This window comes from Lissotriton helveticus, chromosome 1_1 (genome assembly GCF_964261635.1).
Source record: "Lissotriton helveticus chromosome 1_1, aLisHel1.1, whole genome shotgun sequence".
Lineage (NCBI taxonomy): Eukaryota > Metazoa > Chordata > Amphibia > Caudata > Salamandridae > Lissotriton > Lissotriton helveticus.
The window spans coordinates 174,848,726-174,870,403 of record NC_136057.1 but is presented as its reverse complement, the minus strand read 5'-3'; positions in this window follow the sequence as shown (position 1 = coordinate 174,870,403).

Here is a 21,678-nt window from a genome sequence, read left to right as displayed (position 1 = left end):
TGGCTTGTACGTGGACGAAGAAAATATCGGCTACTTCCAGGGCGAGTCTGATCTTCAAATAACGGATTGGACGGCAAAGGAGTGTTCAATTGTTCAGGCGATTGTTCAACAGTCAAATTTTCCAAAGTTGTCGTGGAGGAAATTGTTTGAGAGGAGTCAGCAACAGTGTCAGATACAAGCCGAGCTTCACTGAATGGAACAAAATGTGGTGTAGTGTCGGTCTCACAAGAAGAAAGACCTCTTTTCATCCAGATGTCTGACGGCAGAGGAAGCGGGACTCGCTTGGTGTGGGTAGCATGTACCCAGTTCCGACGTCCGTGTAATCGAACCGCCGTCCTTGTAGCCAGCTGCACTTGAAACGGGCCCACAAATCTTGGTTCAAGGTTTCGTTTTCGTCCGTAGTTTCTGACAAGGACCCAGTCCCCTGGTTGAAGTCGATGACCAGGACCCTCTGTTTGTGATGGCAGAGACTCAAAGACCTGTTGATGAATCAAACTCAATTTAGCAGTCAGATCATAGAGATAATCAATCAACATAGGGTATTCAATTCTGTCAAATTCCTTTGGTCTTGGGACTCCCCATACATTAGCAGGACGGCCGAACACAATCTCATATGGGCTGAGCCCTACTCGAGAGTGTACAGTTGCCCTGGTCGACAGGAGAGCCAGAGGCAAAGCGTCGGGCCATGATAAACCAGTTGTTGCCTGAATTTTAGCCAATTTCAGTTTTAAAGTGCCATTATATCCTTCCACCAATCCTGCTGATTGTGGATGATTTGCACTATGAAATTTTTGTACAATCCCTAACCCGCGACATACACTCTTCATCACACTCCCAACAAACTCACTTCCGTTGTCCGACCATACAACCCGAGGCATTCCGTAGCGGGAAAAATACTCTTTGAGCAAAATTTTTGCCGTGGATAAAGCCGTATTATCCTTAAGGGGGTAGGCCTCAATCCACCTAGAAAATGCACACACCACAACCAGCACATACTTCAAATTATTACATCTCTCCATGTGGATAAAGTCCAACTGGATAACTTCGAAAGGGTACGTAGGAGGGGCAAAATGGCCAGGTGGAGTGGGAGTGCCCTTACCAGGATTGTGCATCAAACACACCATACAATTCTTAACCACTCTCTCGGCGCACTTAGTAATCCCATCATTCTTCCATACATGAGACAACAACTTGCATATGCCTTTCGTGTTGATGTGCGCCATACCATGAGCCATTGTAACAACAGCGAGCACATACGCATCCGGTAACATCCATCTCTGCTTCTCTGATAGATCAACCCAACATCCATTCTCATCCAATCTTCCCGTGCTCTCTCTCCATTTTGTCCTTTCCGTCTCAGTGGCTTCATTCTGTATTCCTTTCACACTTTCAAATGTGTCTTCACACATACCAGTCTCTGTTGGCCATCTTACTGAGCTCGTAACATACATTCTGTTTGTCAAATCTTTAGCCGTCTCTTTAGCCGTTTCATCCGCAAACGCATTTCCACGACCCACATCATCTGTTACTTTCTGATGTGCACTACATTTGACTATGGCCACCTGTTTAGGCAATGTGAGTGCATCTAAAAGATCATTTACAAGCTGACCATGTTGAATCTTTGTGCCATGCGACGTAAGGAATCCTCTCTCTCTCCACAGTCGTCCAAAACTATGTGCCACACCAAACGCGTATTGACTATCTGTAAACACATTCACCCGTTTATCTTTAGACAACACACACGCTCTCGTCAAAGCAATTAACTCAGCAGCCTGAGCCGAATTCTGACTTAACCTTGCGCTTTCCACAATCGTTCTCAATGTAACTACAGCATACGCAGTTGTCACATCACCATTCGGTAACTTAAAACAGGAACCATCCACATATAAAGTACCATCGGGATCTGTCAATGGAGTATCTTTTAGGTCAATACGACCCTTAGTTTCCTCTTCAGTTCTGAGATAGCAGTCATGTACTGCTTCATCACTTGATTCTGTGTCGATGCGCAGCAATGTTGCTGGATTCAACACATTACATCGTTTTATCCGTATGTGACTGGCCAACAACGTCAACTCATATCCAGACAATCTTGCGCTCGTCAGATGTTGAGTTTTCGTTCGATTCAATAGAGTGTCGACTGCATGCGGAACCATTACCGTGAGCATATTATCCATGACTAGACCTGCGGACTGTCGAATGGATGCCGCAGCTGCCGCTGTTGCCCTTAAACAACTCGGCAAGGCTCTAGCTACTGGGTCTAAAGTCGAAGAAAAATAGGCACATGGGCGTTGCTTACCACCAAAAGGTTGTGTCAGAACACTCAACGCGCAACCATCCCTCTCGTGAACGTATAGTGTAAACGGCTTACTGTAGTCAGGAGTGCCCAACACAGGAGCCGAACACAACGCATCACGCAATTCCGAAAAACTTTTCTGACACTCTTCAGACCAAGGTACTGGGGATGGGACATCTTTGCACGTAAGGGCTATCAATGGTTTCGCCAACAATGAAAAATTTGGAATCCATTGTCTGCAATAGGACGTAATACCTAAAAAGGCATGAACATCTCGCTGAGTTTTTGGCACAGTCATTCGGGAAATCGCTGCAATTCTCTCTGGGGTCAACCTTCTCCCTTCTTTTGACAATAAGTGACCTAGATAGGTAACTTCTTGACAACAATACTGTAGCTTTGAAGGCGATACCTTGTGATGTAAGTTATGTAGATAGTGCAATAATGATACTGTAGCCGTTTTGCAAATAGCTTCTGTATCAGCTGCCACTAAAAGATCGTCAACATATTGAATCAAAGCTGCACCTTTAGGTAATACAAAGGCATCAAGCTGACCTTTAAGTGCTTGGCTGTAGATTGACGGACTCTCACAGTAGCCCTGTGGAGCGCGTTTTAGCCTAAAACTGCGACCACCTAATGAGAATCCGAATAGGTCTCTGCTTTCCTCTGCAATCGGGATGCTAAAGAAAGTATTCTTTAGATCGATCACTGTGAACCAGGAGGCAGATGCCGGAATCATTGTTAGTAAAGCCGTAATGTCAGGGACCACGGGAAATTGTGGAACCACTATTTTGTTCACCTCTCTTAAATCTATAACGAAACGGTACACAGGAGGTTTAGTTGGGTCAGTTCGTTTCAGAATTGGCAATACAGGGCTATTACACACATTTCCACGAGTTTCTTCAACAACACCCTTTCCAATGAGATCATGAACGATTGCTAACAGTGCTCGTTCGCCCTCGAGAGAAATACGGTATTGAGGTAAACGCGGTAATCGCGCATTTGGTTTTAATTGAATCACATAGGGTGGAATGTCTAACAGGCCTACATCATTAGGACCTGTGGCCCATAAGGACGCAGGGAGGGAACTCAATTCCGGTGGGAATTTATCGGTCAATAAATACATTGGAGAGATCACTCTCCGTCCCAATGTAAGCTCCACTCCTTCGGGGGAACAATACAATGTTGCATATAATCGTTTCAACAAATCCAGGCCCAAAAGATTTTCACCACAACCTGTAGATAGAATCAGTGGAGCCGTTAGCTCACGAGGTCCAATCATAAGAGGCAAAGGACTAGAGACTGGGTTACTAACAGGGGCGCCAGAGAATCCAACGGAAACATTCGTTAAGCCAGACAAAGGTGCGCCAGGGAGTTTTGAATGCATGATGGAACTTTTTGTCGCACCAGTGTCTAACAGAAAAGGCTCAACTACACCCGATGTAGCCACTGCAACGTAAGGCCCACTCTGATCGACCGGAACTGACACTACTCCTCCCTCTCTTTGTCGTTGGCTGTCCTAGTAATTGTCATTTACAACAGTCTCATGCTCTATGTAATAATCATCCACATTATACTGTGCAGATCGAACTGACCCCACATTTCGCTGGTCAAAATAATTATTTGCATCCGATTGATTTTGATGACGATCAATCTGATTGTGGAATGAACCATGACCTTTACCACGTGGTGCCTGTTGAGGACCACCACCACGGTTTCCACGTGTCGACACACCATTCAGACGGTCTCGTAAGGCAAGACATCATATTTTAGGTGTCCCTCTTTCCTACAATATGCGCACTGATTATACCCAAGTGAAGATCTATAATCAAAGTTGTCAGAGCGCGGCTGTGTCCTATCGGGCTGTGCTCGTGGTCGATACTGCTGTTGTGAATCATTTTGATTTGATCGTGGAGGGTATGCTTGCTGCAACAAAACCTTCGTTTTGAGCTCCTTAGTTTTCTTTTCTACACGATCACTTTCTTCCTTTTCCCTATTCTCATAATACTGGGCCGTTGCTAGTATTTGCGCAGGGGTTGAAACTGCCCACGCACTCTCTGAATTCTTCAATTTGTTGCTTAGTTCAGGCAACAAATTCGACACGAATTTGTCAATGAATAGTCGCTGGTCTCCCTCAGCGCCCATGTCCTGGCCGCTGTGGTCGACAAACGCTTCCTCAAACCTTGTAAAGAAATCTGAGACACTTTCGTCTTTCTTTTGCTTACAAGCTGATAACTTATCCCAGTTCACCTTCATCGCTGGCATGAGAGTTTTCATGAGCGTAATTATTTTCTGAGGCAAATCCAAGATCAACTGCTCAGGTTTAGCCCCACCGACTTGTAATGCATCAGCCGCTAGCAGTGCAGCCCAATCACCCCCTAATTCAATTGCGTGATTGGCTTGACGAATTTTAGCCCAAACTGGTTGCGGTACAACATTGCCAAACAACATGTCGATGTCGGCAATATTCATAATAGTAGCTTCCACCAGTTGTGATAACTCCTTATAATAACCAGCCGGATTTTTACGCGGATCGGGCGAGGATTGCTTCACTTGTAAAACTTCCGATCGTTTCCATGGAAGATGTATCCACACTCTTCGAAAATGCGGTAGCACCACAGGGTTACCCTGCGGATCTCCAGGCACCCAAAGTGGCGGAACCTCTCTCATGGGATACTGACCAGGAACCGCTTTCCAGTTCTCAGTGGTATCATCTGATGACACCCGAGAATGTGCTGTGGGTCTGAACGCTAATAAGCGTTCCACTGCACGTCGTACATCGTCTCCTATAATCATACCGTTCGAAAAGTGACTTTGAAGTTCAATTATGTCGGACGGCACATTATCTATATCATCATTATACCATTCTTCTCTCAAAAAGTTACACATCTCTTCAAATACGAATCTCTGCGTAGGCTCATTAAACTGAGAAAACGTATCAAAGACTACACGTGGAGTGTAATTAGCAGGATGTCTTATCCACCTATGTGCCATTGTTACTAACGTCTCTTTCTCCCTACCACTAGGGATCTGACTCCGTCTCTGAGGAGTGTCAGATGAATCAGACGAAAATAACGGACCAGAAAGAGGTGAATAAAGGGTAGCAACAGAGTTAGGAACACGCTTACGAACAGAAGGGGAAAGAAAAACAGGGGCAACAACACTGGAGGTGAAGGAAGGCATAGTAGGAACAGACAAGGTAGTCGGAGTAGCAGAAACAACAGTCTGCGAAGGTACAGGTACAGGAGCAGTAGGAACGAGGACAGGTGGTGGAACAAACGTAGGGTTAACAGCGGGCTGACCCGCAGCCGCTGGAGCAACAAGAGGAACAACAGGGGGAGCTACAGGAGCAGCTACAGGAGCAGTAGCACCCTGTACATAAGGAGGTGGTGATTTCATCAAATATGACAGCAAGGAATCCTCCTTCAAATCTTCTTCTTTCTTTTCTGATTTATTCGGTAAAACTGGGTAACATTTATCTATTTTCATGTGATGTAATCTAGTAGAGATTTCCATGTCCTTTTCTTCTTTGTCTTGTCTACATTCTTTTATAGCTTGCATTATCGGAATAAACTCTTGCTTTTGATCCTTTTTAAGTTGTTTGATTTCTTTCTGCTTGGCCTCTTTACGCCATATCCGAAAGGAATCAAACATAGCTGGCCTCGCTTTCTTTAAAAATAGTTTAGCCTCAAGATTATCTAAAATCGAAAGTTCAAAAGTTCCATGTGGTGGCCATCTAAGGTCACCCTCTTTCTTTGTATAGCGGACCCAGTAATCATTATATATTATAGGACCCACCCCATGTCGACTATAAAGATCATGTATCGGAGTTCCAACTGGAGGTATCGGACACGAGTCCTCCAACCGGGAATCCATTGCGCAACATTTGAAAATACGAAACAAACCACTATGGCTAGGCATCATGCACACTAACCTAGTATCAAACTTCAAGGATTACCGAAGCAATGAAACCTCGTGTAAGTCAAAACCCTCGGTTTTTGGCAATTGCAACTGTCAAATAATACTAAGGACCAATACTAAGAACCACAAATGCAATGGAACCATGCAATACAACAAAGCCTTAAGGCTACCACAAAGCTCGGAGAGCTAACCACAAAGCCTGAGGAGGCTATTACAAAGCTCAGTGAGCTATTACAACAAAACCTTAAAGGCTAACAACAAAGCTTTTAAAAAGCTAGAACAACCACTAAGGACTGGGAGCGACCCACAAATACTTAACTCAGAACTTCAATGGCGTCACCAGGAAGGTCCGTCTATCGTCTCGCTTGTACATAAGGTCTACGCCGGGCGTCGAAGACAGGTCGACAGTCAGGGCATCGGTCCGTCGCAGCCGTCAGGAGGCGGGAATCTTCGCAGGGAAAAACTTCGGGCCACTTATTTCGACAACTAGATCGATGAAGCGGGGTGCACCTTCCCTCGGAGATTTCACACGAAGTTCCTCACGATCATCAGGCTTTGGACCGGTACCGCTGAAGTCGCCCCACGTTGGGCGCCAACTGAAGGACTGGACTTTTAACAGTACCAGCGGTGCCAGGGAACAACACCTATAACCTTCATGGGATACCTGTTTCGGCGCACAAATTACAGAGACACGGGACACTTCCTTCGGCGTCAAAGATCAGCGTTTATTACTGCAGGGAGGCAAAAGTCACAAGAAGTACAACAGTGTGTAGGTTCTGAGAGTCTGCTTCAAATTGTATACGTTGGTTGCTCTCCTTTATACAGAATGTTGCCATTGCATAACATGTGGACAAAAGATTACAATCCGGTTCCCACAGTAAACTTCAAAAAGGGTCGCTTTCATGTGTTCAGAACCCCGGAACATAATTACAATAGCCATGCCGGTTCCCAACTGTAAAAGTACATCTTCCCACCAGTAAGCACACCCATTAGAGTTGTAAATGACAAAGAAGAAGAGACAAGAGCAGCTGCAAGGAAGTCAGACACGTGTTGAGAAAAGAGTGTGGGGGTAATATCGGAAACATGATCGTGGGATCAAAAGAGTTGGATCCATCGCCTGCAAGGCTGTCACAATAGACCGGTACAACCAGATTACCCTCAAGCTGTGCCATCTGCCTTTGCTGTGCCATTCCTCCGGCCATAAAGACGCGTGAAAGGAATATGCGTCTTCCGCAAGGCTTGGGAACTAGAGGGTCAAGGAGCGAACAGTTACCTGCTCGCTGACTACGTGAGGGCAAGAAACAAAATGGATGCCGTATCTAAAATGGAACCCAAGGGTTCAGACGAAGAACATGTAATATTAGACGAACCCTGGCAGGTAGTGTAGCGAAAATTCGCACACTTGCTGAACTCGTCATTTGCGGTTCGTAGATACCAAACTCGTCTATATTCGGCAATGCATCGTAATAATTTGTACGGAACCTCACTGGATAGGATCCCGGTACTTGAGCGCGGGGGTAACAGGGTTCAAATGTTGCGTAGACTAGAGTCTAAGATAATCATGAAATATGAAACAATGTGTCCAAACTGTCTTAATAGAGATGAAGAATTATCTGTACATTTGGTTTAAACCACTGTTTTAGCATTGTATTTAATCTCAGAAATTGGAAAAGAATTTCAACATGAGTTTTATTGAAAATAAGTTTAACGTTTTTTTGAATGAAGAATATGCAAGCTGATCTAATACTGTTTTTATGTTTTTGTAGTACATGCAGGGCATGAAGATGATATATAACCCAGGCCTGGTACTAAGAATACCAGGTGATATTACCAGCCCATTACAGAGTGATAACAAACTTAGGACATGGAGGGTTAAAGCATTCGTGCCCCCTTAAATTACTGGGATATTTACTGCACACTGTTCACCTGTCAATAGCAGGTAGCAGATGTCTAGCAGGTGAAGTAGGTGACCAGATAACCAGGTGGTATTACCAAGAGGGGTATATCCCAGGGCAGAATCTCACCAAGTAGTGTGGTATTTTCACTGAGACACATGTGGATTTAGCGCTCCACAGACCTTGTGATGAGGCCCTTCTCTCTGTCCTTGCCCAGGGTCTCAGATGACATCTTGGTCTGATAGATGCTGGTACCGTCCGTGCATGTGCTGGTTCTTCACATAGGAGGATAGAGCTCGCCTGGTAACCCCCCCCAGCCTGATCTTGCCCGGTCACCCTCCAGCCTCAGCTCGCCTGGTCACCCCCTTCAGCATGAGCTCCCTTGGTCATTCTCCAGCCTGAGCTTACCATGGTCACCCTCCAGCCGAGCTCGCCTACCTGGTCACCCTGCAGCCTGAGCTCATCTGGTCACCCCTGTAGAAGAGTAGGATCTGCTTCTTATTGTTACCCCCACTTTGCTGATGTTTCACTGTTTTCGACTTAGTCTGACTTGGATACTGCTATCCAAGACCTCAGCCTAGCTTCTTTCTCCTCTAAATTGATTGCATGTACTTTAGGTACACTCCTGAGTGGATTCTGGGATGCCCTTATAAGTCCCTAGTATATGATATTCTATGTACCTAGGGCAAAGGGTACCCCTGAGGCCTACCATGGGATGCAGCATGTATTGTGCCACCCCTGAGAGACCACTCAAGTGACACCACAGTTCTGCTACTGCAGCCTGTGTAAGGTGGTGCATGCACCCCTTACTTAGATATAGGTTCACTATCGCTACCTTATATCACTGCACATATAAACCTATCAGTCACCCCTATGGCAGGTCTTATCAATCCTGAAGGCAGTTTGCTGGGTTTTATGTGAGAGGGGGCCCATGCATGAGCAGAGCCCCTCTGTAGCCTTCGGAGCGTATTCTCTGGGGTTGTTCTATGATGCAGCCAACCATATACTCTTAAGTGCATTATAACCTCGCGGTAAATGCTAACTTTAAAACGGATGCTTAGAAACATGTTGTGTTTCGTGTCAAACACCTTGGATTCATACCTCCCCACCAGTACCTGGTGGGAGAGGTATGATTCCACCCTCCTATAGGGACATATGCGACACACCGGTACACCCGGTACCAGCTTTGTCGACCTGGTCATCACAAAATGGATGCTACCAGCCACAGACATGAGTCTGCCCTCCTGCTGCTGAGCCAAGCTCGAGCAAGGTAAGGCTTGACAATAGGCTTCCTGTCACAGGGAGGTGTAACCACCTCCCAGACAAGCTTTAGTTTATTGGGGCTGGGTGGATGTACTCTCAGAGTGCTTTGAGGTCTGCACTGGGGGCACATTTGGTGTCCCTGTGCATAGTCCAGTTCAAACCGGTTGCAGGAGCCATTTGCTCCTGCTCTGACGTGAAACTGGACAAAGGACATGGGTGTAGCCACCCCTTTGTCCTGACCCTTCCATAGGTGGGTCCTCCGAGTTTGTCCCACCCCTTCCTTGGGTATAAAGTAGGAACCCCTGACTAAAAGACTTTAGATTTTACCTGGACTAAACTCTGCTCCAGAAACCAAGTACTTCGCCGATCTGCACCACGCTGGACGAATAAAGAATCTCCCTTGGAGTAAAGGAGTTACTCCCCTGCTAAGCAGGCACCTAAACGCATCTGACCGATTTGCATCTCCGAAGCTCCTGAGGACTCCGAAGATTTCTGCCACACCGGAGGTGGGTCCCCGAGGTCTCTGAGGTTGATCTACGCTCTCAGCTATTCTGAGGCCCGTATCCCTCGTGGGGACCGTGCAACCCAAACTCATGTGCACCGTGTACTTTTGCAGCAGCATATGCTTTCCGGTTGTAAAAAGTTCAATCGGGTCGGGGACAATCGATATTTGCCCGGCGGTATTGCCTCTGTGACCCTCTAGTTATTTAAATCAATGAAGAGGCAGGCGCTGGAGACTGGAAAGCAGGAAACAAGGTTTTTTTATTCTCTCCGGAGGAGAACACAACGAAACGGACAGAAGGTATCGTTCTGAGGTGCTCTAACTGTATTTCTGAGGCCTGGCCTCTTATATCCACATTTATGACTTTATTGCAGATTACACATACATGTTTAAAGCTTTGATGTGCGGAAAAGACATTCTCGGAACTCCCCTTTGGGCCCGTTCCCACACACATTTACAGTTAAAGTCCCCACCCTAGTCACAACAGGTGATGAGCATCGCGCAGCTGGATAATCCGCCGATTCACGGAATGTGGGGAGTCTGATCGGATCTCATGGGGTGGGGGGGGCTTTGATCAACCCGGGGATTCTTTGATGGGGGAAGCTTTCTATTGTACGGGGAGGGGCAAGGATGGTATCGGCAGAGCTGGGTGTCGGCTTGGGAACGGGGAGGACAAAACGGGCTCACGGGGAAAAAGGGGGTTTGCATCTAAGGGCCGGAGATCATGAAAGGAAAGCAGGGAGGTGTCGCGCTGGGAACAGGATGAGGGCCGGGGGCAGAGCAGCGCCGAAGAGGGGTTTATGACTCAAGGCAGGTGCAAGCAGGGGGTGGTCAGCGTGCAGGCTTAGTGAAGGCAAAGGGCTATGTCAGGGGCCAGCGGCATGCAAAAGGGTTTGTTCTGATCGGGGCATCTTAAAATGGCGGGCGCGCACGACAAAAGTGTGGCATCAGGGGAAGAGGCAAGATGGCGCAGATAATGTTCACCAAAACGCACTAATTTTCCACAGTCCCCCCTTTAACATATTCAAGACATCTTGCTGGTTCATTTTCTACTCGGGTCTATTGTGGTGGGCATGAGAAAGAAACCGGTAGGAACCCTAGAAAAAGAGTTGTAAACAATACATTTTGAGGTTTCTAGTTTTTAGGAGGTGCACCTATTTGATAAACTTTGATAAATTTGTTCAGCAGGAAAGTCATAGGAATGAAATACAAAAAACGGCGAGCAGCAAGTACATATCATAACGTGAACTGGCAGGTTAATACATATTTCAGATTCGGTTTGGAGCAGGATCAATACAATGGCGGCTGGGAGAGAAATGAGGCAAAAAAACGGTGATTGAGGATGTCAAATGTTCGAAGTTTACGAGTTCTCATTGTTCTTTGTGGTCTTTCGTTGGCGCTGTTGAGCACCGGCGGTGGAGCTACAAGTCCAGCTCTGTTCTAAGTTCTGCGTTGCAGGGCACGACCCTTTCCTCGCGTTTCTGGTCGGAAAGGTCCTTTTCGCCCTATGTCCTTTGAGGTGATTGTCAGAAAGTTCCGATGGAAGAAGAGCGTTCAAAACAGTCCATAGGGTAGGTCAGAGGAAAAAGGGGGATGGAGCAAGGCCAAATTAGGAACAAACTAGGGGAACGAGAGACTTCAAATAGGCGGGCGTGTGACGGAATTCAGAGAGCGGGGACTTGTCGACAGGCACTGGACGTCGAGCAGGGGCATCAGGTCGACCCTTTCTTTTCATGCTGTCGAAAACAGTGCCTCGTCCTGCAGCTCTTTTCAGTCGTGGTCTCGCCTTGGCTAATGTCGCAGGTGTCCCTTAGTCTGCAGTCAGGCCTCGTGCTCCCACATCCGGTCCTTCTCTCCTCCAACGGCAGTACCCTTAAACAAGTTTGAAAAGACAGTCTTTTAGAAAATTTGCGGATGAAGATAATCAAAAAGTCTATTTCTCTCCCAGCTCCAGGCAAAGAATGAAAATGTCCGTCATATTTAACGTTCACAACTGGCATATGAATGACCGGTGGCGGACCTGTTGGATTTACTATGACTTTCCTTCATAATCATTTATTACAGGCATGACAGTTCATCTGATGGTAACCCACCTTCGGGAGACAAATCTGGCAAAGATATGCCGTTCTCTAGAGTTTCACATTTACAAAAGGGTACAGTGAGTCGTCAACATGGTACTACACAGGTATTTTGCTGAGAGACGAACATGGCTAAACATTTCCTTTCTATCGGTGCATCCTGTTTTTCAACTACTGCGGGGTTCATTTTGATGATTTCTTTACCTTGGTCTAGTCTGTTAACCTTGTAAAACATCATTCTGGGTCCTACGTAACCTTTTACAGCCCGGTTACTTAACTAGGAAGGACAGGGGTTTTATGGGAAACAACCAGGGACATAGACAGGGGAGGTAACGGGGGTGATCGTTCTTCTGGTTTGGGTATTGCGACGATTCGGGGAGGGGAGGGTCGCGTATTCTGAGGTCCTTGTTTTATACTATAGGAGCCGTTGACATGTAGTTCCCTTATTTCGGGCCAGATTAGGGAACCTCTGTCGTCTTACCTGTCCTTTCCCTTACGGCCCAACCTGGGTTCATTGACTTCTAGCGGAAAAGGAGAGGTAATGACGCGGCCTCAGGGTGATTGTATTAAAGACAAATGTTTGTGCAAATACTGACGGTATTTGAAGCCAATTAGGTGGTGTGCTAGGGGTGGCAATCTGCCAATTTCGGGGCTAACCACTCGGCAGAGTGGTAGTGCAAAAAATAGAGAGAGAGAGTGAGAGAGAGAGAGAGAGAGAGAGAGAGAGAGAGAGAGAGAGAGAGAGAGGAGAGAGGGAGAGAGAGAGAGAGGGAGAGAGAGAGAGAGAGAGAGAGAGAAAGAGTGCAACGGCAGGCTAAATAGTACACGTGCAACAGAGAGGGCGGCAGTGCATTCAAGAAAGGCTATTTAGTGCATTACACAGTAAAGGGTATTCACGAGTCCGCGTTAGAATCTTGTAATCATGCAGTTTGAGCATTAGACAGGGTAGAGGGGACGTACTTTGAGAAAAGGAAAGAAGAAAAAGGAGGTACCATTTTGTCGCACTTTCTCGCATTCTCGGTCCTTTGACCAGTTGGGTCAACGCCTCAGTCACACACACACACATTCCCTCACAGTTTCGCATCATACGTAACGTGGGTTCATTCGTCCGGTCTGGTTTAAGGGTGATCACTTTTTATCAGGTTGTGCTAATTTTTCGGGTTTGTTCGATACGTGAGTAGTTTGCAGGCGTGCTTAGACACCACCCTGCGGCGCTAGTCCGTTTCGTGTATTTAGACATGGCAAGGTCTCAGGTCTTCGCCACACCTTGGCTGTAATCTCTGATGTAACCTGCAGAGGGAGGGAAAAAAGGGGGGGGGTGGGGGAGACAGCATTCGCGCGCATTCAAATACATGGATTCATAAGTCCTTTACTTACCTTTTACTCGTCTTTCCTCCTTGGGGCAGGGTCCCCGGGGATATGGTTTTCGGAGTCGGGGGGGGTAGTGTGTTCATGTAGGGCGTGTGCGGGGAAACATAAAAAGGAAACCAGAGGGGCCTAGTGCGAGGTATCTAGTCAAAGGATATATCTCACTATCGGGATCCTTAAACCTCTTTCAACGCCGTGGCGTTCTAAAGTTCTTCGGTTCTTGGATCCCTGCTACTTTGGAACGTTGTACTTTACAATATTTACATTATTTCATTTCACCCTCCTTTTACATTCCCTCATTTACACCATTCGTTTTACCCATCCTTGGAAGTCACGGTCTTCCTTTACGCGAGAGTTCATGAGTCAGTCGCGTACTTTTAAGACGGAGTGTCGTGTTGTCGATCCGATCCGTCCTCCAGGGCTGGGCAACCATCTTCCTTTAACCTTAAAGAGAGAGCAGAGTAGGGTGCACAGAAAAAGAACTTTCCTACCCATCCCATATTGTTTTAAAATAAAGCATGCAATACCCGTCCATAGTTTCAAAGACTTTATTTTGCAAATTCATTTCAGCATATGGTTTAGGAGGGTGTGGTCGTATTTGGTCGGTCGTGGCAATGGCTAAAGTGCGTACAGTGGGGGGTGTCGTTTGCAACAATAAAAACATCGGAAAGTTTTACTCATTCATTTGTAAGAGACTAAAACGTCTATTAATTGGCTGGGGGTTCGGGGGCATATATTTTCATAATTTAGAAACATAATCATAACAGTTGTAATCAGATTTCCTATATGCATACCGTACGTATGCATCGTAAATGAGGTTTACATCAGTTATAAAAATATAAGACATTGTATATTCGTAATCAACATTTGTAACGGGGATCTTTTCATACTGTTCGTCGAGTGAGCTCTCCTTGTCTTTTCTAGCCAAGTGTACAAAGGATCACAAAAATCTCAGAACATCAAGTTTATATTAGTGCGAAGGAACACCACGAGGTGTTCGTAAGTTCCGATTGATACCAGCGCCATTTTGGGCGGGGCCGGCACAGTCCGGAAGCAGCATCAGGGGGAAATGTTTCCATTACTGGCAGTTTGGACCAGAGTCCTTTTCGGCAGTTCTAGAATTCACGCTAACAGAAGGTGTGGCAATGTCATGTTTGTTTCGTTGGCGATCGAAGCAGCCGTCCCTTACCGGAAACCTGCAAAGGCCGAAGGCTCCGCCGGGGACCTTTGTATGATCTTCAAGGCTGCGGAGATGCTGTCGGAGATGGGGGCTCGTGCTCCATGGGACAAATGTTCGAGTTGTATGGCTGGCCAAAGTTACTCTAGTGGCCGGGGCCCGCCTTCCAGCGGATCCAGACGCCATTTTGAGGCCCTACAGGGGCCACTCTCGTCGAGTTTGCAAGAATGGAAGAGACCCTTCGGAGTGAAAGGAAGAGGTCCCTGTTTTGTGAGAGCGGGACGTTCAGCTGGGGTGCAGCTGTGATGCCCCCACCTGGGGGGCGAGGGAGACTCGTTCACATCGTCTCCTTCTCCCGGTGCACTCCATGCCGCTCCTTTTCATCGCCCCGCATGAAGGCCTCTCCACATCCGGTGTTCCCCAAGTGCCACCATTGTACGTTCGGCGCTGCGCAAATACTGGGGTGCCACCATTGTGTGTTCGGTGCTGCGCAAGTACTGGGGTGCCACCATGGTGTGTCCGGTGCTGTGGAAGTATGGGCACCATCGCCTGACTGGGGGTGTTCGGCGCCGGGCTGGGGGCTGGGAAACCTCCTATCGGTGGAGGTGGGAGAGGCTCGTCCGCGTCGCCTCTCCCTCCCAGCCCAACTTGGACAAATTGTTGTGGAGGTACGTGCAGGACATCCCGCCGTCCAGGACTGCTGCGGCTGTGACGGAAGTGAAAAGGAAGAGGTGCCTCGCTCTCCTCTTGACATGTGGCGGGACTACCTTAGTCTTTCCAGGCCCGTTGCGGCCGGCCAAGGAGACATGTGGCGGGACTACCTGCAAATGCCCAGGCTGCGGGCTCCTGTCTCTCCTCCGGCTCCCCCATACATTAAGATTTCCTGACCAAGAGTTGGCGGCGGGGCTCGCCTTATATGGGTTGCCGTTGGTTGGGCGTAGCCGTAACCCTGCCCTACTTTGGAAGGTTCCAGAATGGGGGGGGGATGTTCTGTTTGACTTTCATTTTCTACAGTTTATCGTTATTATTCCTTGTTTGTTGTGTTAAATTAAAAGTTCAAGTTTATTAATGGTCTACGGATTTTGTTTTATCATTTCTTTCTTTCCAGGTTGCTTTTATGCTAAGTTTCTGCTAACAGGGGTCGAGTAACACGGAAACACGTGTAGAGGGATGACGCAGATTTGTACATTACATACACACGAACTCAGACGGGGGGACAGTACAAGTACGACATACAAAGACCCAAGACAAATATAAAAACAGTTATTGGTCATAATTATCTCTTTCCGTCTGTGAATTTTAAACGAGGCTGGGTTCCCGTCTTGACATTGCCCGACCTAGGAGAACTTGATCATGCCGCTGAGATTTTCCTGGCGAAATCTGTGCCATCGGGCATAATCAAATGTGGTGGTTCTGTCTGGTCTGTCTATGTAAGTCGGGTTCTTCTCTGTCTCGCGCCTTTTCTCGTACTGTCGGTCTGTCGTTCTTGTCGGCCCTTTGCCTTTACTCACGCTCAGTAGAGTCGGGCATTGGGCTTTCCAGTGTCCGACATACCTACAAAAAGCGCATTGGTCTGACCCTAAGTCTGGTCGTCCTTTGTATAGTGTCGGGGGATAAGTTGTGGGTAGCGGTGTCCTGGGGTTGTCCTGTCGGTATATTTCCCTACTTGGTTTATCCTCGTCTTTTCTCTGTCGTTTCGTAGCCTCTCTGCGCCACATACCGAGACTGTCGAGCATAATTGGCGTCGTCTTATTATTTCGAAGGGCTATTTCTAACGTTTCTATTTTATCAAGGTCAAAGGATCCTGCCAGTGGCCACTGTTTGTCTTGGCTATCTTCGGTATACCTGTGCCATAATTTATTATAAGCTATGGTGACTAACCCATAGTTTATGAACATGTCCTTATTAGGGGTGCCTTCTAGTGGAGCCATATGGTCCACCTCTAACACCCGGTCCGGGCTAAACAGGCTATTTATCAATGGGGAGAAGACAGACATGACGGCTCGTAACGAGGGACTAAAAAGTCAGCACTGCCTATCTTATCACTAGGTGCAAAGACTAGACAGAATATTTCTATTCTACGTTGTTTGCAGGTAGTGAATACCTCATGGATCCAAAAAAACCAAAAGACCAACAAAATAACAATGGGGAGAATGAGTAGGACCGCAAAGATCTACGTTACCTACCCTTTTCACTATCTGCAAAAAGGATGGTCTCTTCCCTGCTTGCAGACAGAGAATCTCCAGGAAACAATAGTTTGTGAACAACAGTTCAGTTTCAAGCAATTATTGAGTGGGGGAGAAAAAGAACAAGTACGGCTGCTACCCTACTTATCCTCCACTGCTTGCAAAGGGAGAGAGAGCCTGTTGCTTCTCCGTTTGCAGACAGTGAATCTCTAAATAAAAATAAACAAGGCAATACTAGTATTTTTGAACAATCAAGCAATCAAAACAAATTCTTTCGCAACTTGTCGTGGCAACACGACCTTACCCGGACCATGTGGACAGTTTCTTGTCTTCCGAATCCAGCGCCCGATCGTCCTCTTTTTCTCGTATTTCTCACGGCACTCCTGATGGTTCCCAGTCAGGACCGTAGATCACTCGAGAGAGGTCTGTTCGGAACTAGTGAAGTTCGGATGATCGGCTGCCAGACGAGGGTCTATTGGGCAAGAGCTCTCCCGATCGTTGCAGTCGTTCACTCTGTCGTCGGGACCTCTCCCACTGGATCCACGAGTCGCTGATGGGCCCCACGTTGGGCGCCAATTGTAAAAAGTTCAATCGGGTCGGGGACAATCGATATTTGCCCGGCGGTATTGCCTCTGTGACCCTCTAGTTATTTAAATCAATGAAGAGGCAGGCGCTGGAGACTGGAAAGCAGGAAACAAGGTTTTTTTATTCTCTCCGGAGGAGAACACAACGAAACGGACAGAAGGTATCGTTCTGAGGTGCTCTAACTGTATTTCTGAGGCCTGGCCTCTTATATCCACATTTATGACTTTATTGCAGATTACACATACATGTTTAAAGCTTTGATGTGCGGAAAAGACATTCTCGGAACTCCCCTTTGGGCCCGTTCCCACACACATTTACAGTTAAAGTCCCCACCCTAGTCACAACAGGTGATGAGCATCGCGCAGCTGGATAATCCGCCGATTCACGGAATGTGGGGAGTCTGATCGGATCTCATGGGGTGGGGGGGGCTTTGATCAACCCGGGGATTCTTTGATGGGGGAAGCTTTCTATTGTACGGGGAGGGGCAAGGATGGTATCGGCAGAGCTGGGTGTCGGCTTGGGAACGGGGAGGACAAAACGGGCTCACGGGGAAAAAGGGGGTTTGCATCTAAGGGCCGGAGATCATGAAAGGAAAGCAGGGAGGTGTCGCGCTGGGAACAGGATGAGGGCCGGGGGCAGAGCAGCGCCGAAGAGGGGTTTATGACTCAAGGCAGGTGCAAGCAGGGGGTGGTCAGCGTGCAGGCTTAGTGAAGGCAAAGGGCTATGTCAGGGGCCAGCGGCATGCAAAAGGGTTTGTTCTGATCGGGGCATCTTAAAATGGCGGGCGCGCACGACAAAAGTGTGGCATCAGGGGAAGAGGCAAGATGGCGCAGATAATGTTCACCAAAACGCACTAATTTTCCACACGGTGACCCCTGAGGCTGTGCTTTGGGCTACTTGTAAAAGACACACAATTGATGGACGGAATGCAGAACTAATCAAAATATTCACCCCCAGTCAAGAGACCTGGGTTAAATCCATCATTCTTTTGCTCACCATGCCACCCCAGTTTAGACCTGGCCCTATGTAAATCAGTCGAAGGTTACTTTGACTTTCTGTGGTCTTTCCTGGTTGCTCCAGGCGTGCCCTGACCCTCCATTGCTTGGAGAGTCCCAAGGACCTTGTTGGTCCAACTCCTCATCGAAGCTGATTTCCTCTGACAGCGTGGGTTGCAGTTGCCAGGGCTTGTTGGTGTTCCATCCGAACACTGACCCCCCAGCACTCAACATCCTTCATGGGGCAGCTCACCTCCAGACTTTGTTCATACTCGACATCTCCTGGTCCCTGTGGCTGCAGAGTCAAGCATCGCATCAACTCACCTGAAGCACCTGACATCGGTCGGCATTCATCCACCGAGCCCCTGGTCACCCTGAAGTGACCCAGACTCTGTCCCCTCTTTTTTCAGGTTCTTTTCACCTCAAATCCAGGCTTGGATTCCACCGGACACTTTTCCTCTCCACAGCAGCAGCACTTTTCAGCATCACGCCATTGAAAACGATGAAGAATCCCAACATCACTTGACACCCATGCACACGGCTTCCCTGGGTTAGGTAACACGAGTACTCCGGTGCTCACAAGGGTGCTGGCCTTAAAACCTTCTATGTTTGAAAGGGTTTGCTCAAAGTCTTCTCCAAAAGTGTCCTTCATCTTAAAAATTCCAACCACGACTTTCCCATAGAGTTGTTTCGGAGCTCGCGTCTGTGTTCTCACTCTGCACCCGTCCTCCGTGGGTCTCCTGTGTCACTACTTTGGGTGGTCCCTTGGGGTCCCAGCGATTCTACATGCTCTAGGCACTGTGACTAGTCAAGTTGTGGTTGTTATATCACTTTCTTAGTATATGGTTTGGTCTCCCCCTGGAGCCCACTGTGCATTGTGTTATTTACTGTCGTTATAATGATTTAATATTGTGTGCTTTGTTCTCTAATCTCATAACGAGGTTAGTAGAGAACGTTTAGTAATAAATACATATATTTGATATATTCCTTGTGTGGTTCTCCTTTCATTTGGTCATTCAGGAGGTTCTGATCTGGTAAAACAAGCTACTTTACATTCCTTCGAGACCTAACCTGAATGCTGCTCTCCATAACTACCACTGGGATAGCTTTTTAAAAAGGTTGTCTTTAACCCAATTATCAATAAGGGTTGTTTGGACTGGTACAAGGTGCCCTGTATAACTAGTGGTCAGCATATACCAGGCTAACTTCTCACAACCCCCTCCAGCCTGAGCGCCCCTGGTCACCCACCAGCCTGAGCTTGCCCGGGCACCCTGCAGCCCGAGCTCGTCTGGTCACCCTCAAGGCCGAGCTTGCCTGTTCACCCTCCAGCTTGAGCTCGCCCGATCATCCTCCAGGCTGAGCTCCCTTGGTCACCCTTCAGGCTGGGCTCACCTGGTTACCCTGCAGCCCGACCCTGCCTGGTCAACCCCCCAGCCGGAGCTTGCCCAGTCACCTTCCAGCCTGAGCTCACCCAGTCACCCTCCAAGCTGAGCTCACCCGGTCACCATCCAGGCTGTGCACACCTGGTCACCCCCTAGCCTGAGCTCTCCTGGTCACCCTCCAGCCTGAGCTCGCCTGGTCACCCCCCAGCCTGAGCTCCCCAGTCACCCTCCAGCCTGAGCCTGCCTGGTCAGACCCCCAGCCTGAGCTCGCCCCGTCACCCTCCAGCCTGAGCTCACCCAGTCACCCTCCAGGCTGAGCTCGACAGGTCACCCTCCAGTTTGTTGAAGCTGGTAATCTCCTCCCGTGGCAGCAGTTCCCTGTGTTCTCACGCTGGGGCCATGGAGGAGTCAATGGACCTCATTTACTAGGAGACCGAGGTTGCATTGTTGGCATTTGGTATTTTTCAGCCTTCTAGGTTTATGTTCTGCTCTTTACATCACCTGGCTGTAATTGCCGACTCTTTAGTTTGTCATTAGTTGTCTGTCTGTGTTCGCTCCCTCTCACTCTGTCTTTGTAGTTCACTGTTTCAATGTCACCCTTTTTAGGTCTCACCTAGCGTTGCGAGACATATTGTGGATGAGGAGATTTCAGAAGGGGACTTGAAGCCCCACCCATCATTTTTATTGGGTCGCGTCAGCGTTTATGCTAAACGCTGGCTTCCCATTCTTGGTCACTGCCCGTTCTCCTTTTCGTCCAGACGATCCGGACTGGATCGTCTGCTTCACGGCTGTTGTGAAGCAATTTCTTATCTCTAGGGGGTGTGCAGTGGGGGATCATGTTTCCGAACAAGCAGCTGCCTTTCCGCAATGGCGAGCACTTGTTTTTAAAATGCTGACCTTTGAAGAAGGTTGAATACCTTGAAAACACGGCGATAAAATGCTGCCATTTAACCTGTCCCCACTATTAATTTCCAAGCCATAATTAAACAATACTGTCTTCCTGGTGTAAAAATATACTTAACGTGTGTGATTCACAGTAACCTTTCCGCGTGCAGAGGTTGGCCCGTTTCGCATTTAGAAAAGAAACCTAGCATTTGATGCCTGATAAGAGCTGTGGAGCCCGCCGCTTCCTCTGCCCAAACACCATTCAGAAGTCCGTCTTTTGTGTCTTAAAGTGTCTTCCCTCAATATGTCCCCCATACTGATTCATTGTTGTGCTTCTTTGGGGCGGACGCCTCGCGGCATGTGTATGGAGACAACTAGCCCTGAAACAGGGCTTCAGGGTTGGGTGCAAGGCCTCGACCGTGTGAAGCCTCCGACCGGGTGAAGCCCCCAGGAGAGGTTGCGTAAATTCAGGCCCTTTGCTGGGGAGGCAGTGGTGTGTCAGAGTTAGGCAGTGCAATGTCCTTATTAATAAGGGTGGGAGTAGTTGGCAGAGTACCACTACACATATTTTAGCGGAGTTGATCAAATACTGAGTGAATTCCACTCAGCAACTCCAATCCGTCTAACCACAATTAATAAAACAGAAACCTCACATACACTTGGTAAAACGACAAATAACTTTATTACGTGCTAAAATGCATATAATCATTTCACAAAAGTGGAAATGAAACTACAGCAAGCAGTGAGAGAGGTGATGATTTTGATGTCCTCATTAACCTGGGGAGAGAACTAAGCAGATGCCTTGAACACAAAGAGCACTTCATGCTGAACGGTTGGTGGTGGTCCCATCCTCCTAGGACCACCCCAAGCACAGTTATGGGCAAAAAATACAATCCCAACGAAAAGGCCCATCAAAGCATTATGGGGCAAGATTCTAGAGTACAGTGAAAATTATAGTATCCAATATCAAAGCATTCTTCAAGGGGCAGGATCTCGGGCTCAGCTGAGAGATAATACTATAATATTCACTAAACTCTAGAATATCGCCCCATAATGCTTTGCTGGGTTGGCATTGTATATTTGCCCATAACTTTGCTTGGGGTGGCCCTAGGAGGATGGGACCACCACAATCATTGAGCATGATATGCTCT